The sequence below is a fragment of the Rhipicephalus microplus genome, chromosome 1 (genome assembly GCF_043290135.1).
Source record: "Rhipicephalus microplus isolate Deutch F79 chromosome 1, USDA_Rmic, whole genome shotgun sequence".
Lineage (NCBI taxonomy): Eukaryota > Metazoa > Arthropoda > Arachnida > Ixodida > Ixodidae > Rhipicephalus > Rhipicephalus microplus.
In genome coordinates, this window is record NC_134700.1 from 294,849,509 (window position 1) to 294,855,508 (window position 6,000).

The 6,000-nt window shown below is 45.9% G+C and overlaps 1 protein-coding gene across 1 annotated transcript in view; it reads right to left on the minus strand.

Moving 5' to 3' along the window:
- LOC119159437 (protein Wnt-6) overlaps window positions 1–3,209 on the minus strand; it is a 42,714-nt gene extending 39,505 nt beyond the window's left edge. Inside the window, exon 1 of the mRNA XM_037412192.2 lies at window positions 2,762–3,209. The gene's annotated coding sequence lies outside the window, so the exon portion shown is untranslated. The remainder of the gene's footprint in view (window positions 1–2,761) is intronic.
- Between the last annotated feature and the right edge of the window lie 2,791 nt (window positions 3,210–6,000).

A 6,000-nucleotide genomic window follows, 5' to 3' on the forward strand; every position in this document is an offset into this window, starting at 1 on the left:
TCCATCTTTCCTATCTCTCCTACCCCCTCACATGCCCTCGCTTGCTGTCCCAGCGCATCTCTCTCTCTCTCTCTATGCCTTTAATCCTATCCTTTTAATCCCTCCTCACCCCATCCCTTGTGAGCTACTGTTGAGGTGTCGCACCCTGATGCAGACAGTTACGGGGCTCACTTTTCTCTTCTTTTCCCTCATAACCACTTCTCTTAAAAGAGCTTTCAGAAGCTATGAAGTCGAATCATCGAGTGGCATTTCAGTGGGTTCCCAGTCACTGCGGAATCAAGGGAAATGAATTGGCAGATGAGTTGGAGAAAACCGCTCATCATTTTACGCAAACCCGCCTCATTCCTGTAGGTCAATATGATGTATAACAACGAAACGTGAATTATGCTTGTCTACCTGGTTCACAGACAAAACAAAGTAATCGATCCTATAATGCTGTTTATCCTAATCTTGAATGCCAATTAGACCATCATCTCCCAAGGTGCATCGGCACTCTCATACATCGCTTAAGAACTGCTTACACAAAGCACTCCCTACTTCGTATTCAGCGTGCAACATCGTCAGCATGCTCACGCGGCCACGACGACGAGGATATCTGTCACCTTTTGCTCGACTGTCCGAAACAAGACGCACACCGAAGGCGACTAGAACAAGAACTGCACAGGTTAGATCCCGAGCGACCATTCGTGTTGAATAAAATACTAGGCCCATGGACATCTATAAAATAAATCGCAAAGCAATGAACGCGTTTTCGCAGTGCGTTTTCGAAAAATCAAATACTTTTTACCATTACTGAGCTGACTGTAGTTAAAAGTGAGCGTGGCGGCAACGTGTTTGTTCTGCCCATGTGAGGATTTTTGCACTCGCCTATGTAGGAATGTATATAGGTATATATGCTATTTCGTTTTTTTTCCTACTCCCTATTTCTAACAATCAAGTGGAAAGGGATAGCCGTCACCAAGTAACGGTGACAACAATTCCTTCGTTTATTTTCTATTTCAATAGAAAAAAAAAAACTTATTTCCACTAGCTTGCTTGTATACCTGTAGCGATTGCAAGATGTAAAATCTACTTGGAACTAACTAAATAAAATACTTTGCGGTGACTACATCATGCCTTGAGAGGTATACGAGAGGGGAAGCTTTGCGTACAGTACTCACTAATGTAACGCAACTTTTTTTATACGTGTTGACTGCTATAAGCTCATGGTAACCGCATCCCGTAGCTCCAAATCTGGCTGATAAACGTAACATTGGTTCTCATGTAAACGCTTCAGTAAAAGATACGCCGATATGACACAACCTCCACCCCCTTCTTGTGATGCCTCAATGACGCTGTTAACTAAGCGAAATGTAGACGCTGGAAAGAAAAGTGCGTGCATTACGTTGCCCGAAAATTGTGTGATTTGATTCGTGAGTACTGTACAAGACAATAGATAACACCAATTTCCTGGTTTCTAAAGGATAGCTCAATCATCTGCCTGTGTGTGCTAATATATGGCGGAGGCGTGGCTGACTCTAGTAGGCTTCCGATAAAGGGGTATGATTGGCCGATCAATCATTTGATGAATCAATTATTTGATTTACTAGTTTGAATCAAGTCCCCGTTCTGTCAATCTTCCCCGCACGCCTGAACAAGCCCCCTTTCCCTCCTCGGCGTCTTCGCGGTGCTGCATTGTGTGTCAGTCTCCGTGTACCCCCTCGGCCACGGTCCCATTGTTTTGATCTTATCGCGACCTGCTCGGTTTAGCGACGCCGTGGCGCCCCCGTCCTGAGAGAACAGGGCCGACTTCATGCACGTGCCTCGCACCGGGATCGCTTTCTGCAGTGACTATGCAGAGCACTTGCTGATATGGAGAGCTTGGAAGCGGGCTTCTCCGCGCGCACGAGTTTTGCCTAACCGCAAAGAAGTAACCAGTGATGGGATAATCATATTCATAAGGTGTCAACACGCCGACTTGTTACATCATCATTGCCTGCCTCCTTTAGCTATATACTGTACAAATCACGTGTCCCAGCGCGGAGAAATGCGAATATTTTGGTTAGGGCAAGTTTCGTGCGTGGAAAAGCCCGCTTACGGGACTGCACTCCTCCGACATAGGGCAGTGCAACATGCAGCTTGGTACAGACAGTCGCACTGTGTGCACACTTACACCAGAAATCGCCTGAAAATTATACGAGCTCAGTAACTGCGTTGACGTTGTGTACTTTTGCAGTGAGGAAGTGCCGCTGAATGCCAGCCGAGACATGAGGGTCCCCATTGCCCCGTCTAATAATGTAATAAAATTTATCCGTATTAAACAGAGTTCAGCTTCGCGAAATTGGATGACGGAGAGCGGCAGCTCCTTATTGAAAAACAATTCCAATCAGCATAGAAAGTATAGTGTCTTACATGCGTTGTAGTCTGTATGAGAGTGGGATGAATTAACCACTGCAAATGCGTTTGACATCAATTTGTTTGGTTTCTCTTCTTTACCCTTCTTTGCTCTGATGTGTCCTAAGGTCGTATGTTCAATGCGTTTGACTGTGAGGGACACAACTTGAATGAGCATGTTCCCTTGTTTTCTGAGCTAATTATCTGGCTGCCTTGGGGTCTCGTTACCGCTCTGCGTACTCTAAGCACAGTTCACTGGCAACAGACCATTTCAATTTCAGTCCCTCTCTTCCTGGCAGTATACGTGCAGGTGGCTGCCAAGCCCACACTTTCAGCAATCTAGGCACATGGTTCTTTTTGAATCAACACATTGTGTTCGTGAACTCACCAGCATAGCTTACTCTCCAACTTCCGTCACAGCTGGTGCTCACGTCAGTTCCGGTTAGCCAAGTGCCTCGGTGCTCGCAAGGGAGAAAGTCTGTCGAAGGCACCGGACCGTTGGTTTTCTCGTTGCAGACTACAGACTTCGCCAAGCATGGGGACCATGATCAACGCTCCTTGAAGCCGCTGGTGAACGCAAAGCGGGGAAGGCCCGGCGCGATGCACATACAGCACTCGGTGATGAAGCACTGCAGGAGCGGTGTCGAAAACTCACGATAGTCAGTAACATACGACACGGCAAAGCACGGTACGGAGCACACTGCTGTTGAAACTCGATCAGGGGCGTCCGCGACAATGGCTCGACAACGAGGAGGACAAAAGGCACCTCGAGAACGGTACTCACGAAGAAGCAATGAGCGAAAGAGAGAAAGAAACCTCTCGAAGAGGGCCCTCGACGCTGATCGCTGACGCGAAGAATCAGCTTTTCCTCGCCGTTCTTGAAGACGGAGCTGGGCGAGAATGCTATCATATCGCTCCTCGAGTGGCCGAACAAAAGAACGGTTCTTGGGGGCTGCCAGATAGAGTTGTTTTTTATCAAGGTAAACAGGTCGAAAGACACTGGCGCAGGTGTGTAGAAAGACAATGGAAGCTCCGAGCCCTCTCTCGGCGGGCACGGACACACAACGTCTCTGAGGCTGCACGCGTGAACATGCACGCTTTCCCATATTCTTGGTTCGATCGAGAACGAACCTCTTGAACATATACGCCCTGCAGATACCGAGTGCGCGCCTTGTGTGAAAACCAAACGACTATAGCACGTGAGAACACGTGCGCCAACGGGGCTTCTCTTTGCGTCATTACGCTGCGAACACGCGCAACCGTCAAAACGATGTATTGGCACCCATGTCAAATATCCACGCATATCTTGAAGTATATATGAAATGAATGCATATCTAACTGCTCAAAATGTTTACATTTTGAGTAGAAAGAATGCTGTGTTTCTCGATCCCTCCCCTCCTTTCCAATGTGTGTATTTGTGCGCATTTGCGTCAATGCGCTGATGCGATCTTGAGTGGACACTTCGAAAGCACGAACGCATTCCGAGTCGTGTACAATAAGGCTTTGTTTGTTCACACCAATTACTCATGTATAACGTTTCTTAACGTTACCTGTAAAAGCTAGGCTCGCCTCTTTAAAATGGGATATATGGTAACCTCGATGCATCAGAATGTGCCATGAATTGTCTTAGTGACCGCACCAGAGCGCCTGTTAAACAGGCGTTTTTGCTCGCCAACGACGCCGCGAGGCAACGTTGTAACCTCGGAACGCGTTGAACTGATGGATGACGATGGAAACTCGTAAGGGGTCGATGCCAAGTCTCGAATACCTTCGAGACTTGACGAAAAGTTGGATGAACGCTCTATGTGAGAGCTGCATGCTTGAAAGAAACATGCGAAAATCTTTCAAAATTTCGTTGTGCCACATGAGTTCTCTAGCTTATATCAGCGGGAGTGCCCCTTATAGACATTTATTAGACCCATTTAACAGGGATGCATGTTATCAGCAAGAATCCTCCTTTGAAACAGTGCCCTCGTTTGATTATATAGTTTCCCCGTAAATGAAATGCGTTATATTTTCTTTTCTTATCTGATTTTTTTTTCTGCTTGGTGCGTACCATAGCGCCGACATGAATGTGTCTCAGTCGTATCTATAAGCATTCGTTATGGTGTGATGCTTGGTAATCAGTAAGTCTACCCTAGATTAACTTGCTGCATCACAGCGTATCGTCACAAATTGGCCGTACACGTATCAGTGCTTGCTCAATCTGTCCGGCCTAAAAAGTATTTCATTGTAACGGCGTTGGCACCGTCTTATATTTCCAGTAATGCCTGCTTCTCCTGAAAAGGACACATATATAGTCATGGTTATAGATAGATAGATAGATAGATAGATGGATAGATAGATAGATAGATAGACAGATAGATAGATAGATAGATAGATAGATAGATAGATAGATAGATAGATAGATAGATAGATAGATAGATAGATAGACAGATAGATAGATAGATAGATAGATAATGTATCCAAAAAATGGCGAGGCTATAAAGAAAAAAAATAACAGCATATTCACGGAGTGAATGATGCTGAGTGGAGCGAGGCGTCTGTCCATTCATCCATTCATCCGTCCGTTCATACGTCTCTCTCTCTCTCTCTCTCTCTCTCTCTCTCTGTGTGTGTGTGTGTGGTGTGTGTGTGTCGGTCTGTCTGTCTGTCTGTATGACACTGCCGGTTACGCCGGACGCAGGACAAGGTTAGACTAGGAGGAGCATCGCCCTTAAAAATACATTGATTTGGACGAGTAATTCAGGCAGAGGTGCCAAACAACTTGGGATCGATGGCGCTGGCCAGCAGCGTATATAAGTGAGTTCATTTTGACAGGCAGTTTATACATCTATTGTGCAGGACACAGTTATAGTAGGTGCAGCGCGCTATTGAGTGAGCTATAGGTTAGGGCATATAACTTTCAAAATATTATTACGGAGATGGAGCAAAGGAACACGAAAGGCAGAAGAAGCTAACAGCCGTGCGAGTGTGTTAGCCAGCGATATCGACTCTTACCTGTGTATTTACAGTACCTGTCACCAATACGTCACGGCGTTGAAGGCGTATTTACAAGATGTACTTATTAGGAAAAACACACGCAAGAGTCACTATGGAAGACTAACACACTCGCACACCTGTCAGCTTCTTCTGCCCTTCGTCTTTTTTCACTCCATCTCCGTAACAATATTGTAGAATAGTCCATAAATAACGCTTACGCTTTGCATAAGGAAGCTGCTATTTAAAAAGAATAAGAATAGATAACAATAAATGTTTGCTGACGCCACGAATCCAGCCGGGACATGACCATCCCATAGATATGTGTGAGCATCTCTTCACCTGCACAACGACTATCGCATGACGTGATGCCGCACTTTCGATGTGTACTCTCGGCTCAACAGAAAAGCTTTTCACGCTCGGAAGACTCGATGCGGTTCGTGTTCCCGGCTGTTAAGGTAACCGTCTTTCAGTCACACCGATCATGCATCTTGCCTGCAGTGCTTGTTTGCTCCAATGCTTCCACTCTCTTCACAGAATTTCTTTTTTATTTCTCTAAGCACTAAAGCTGTCATCTCGCACCCTTTTCGCAGCAGCACACTCGTCGTGTACACATTCATGCTCGCCAGCGGTATATCACCGCGTTTT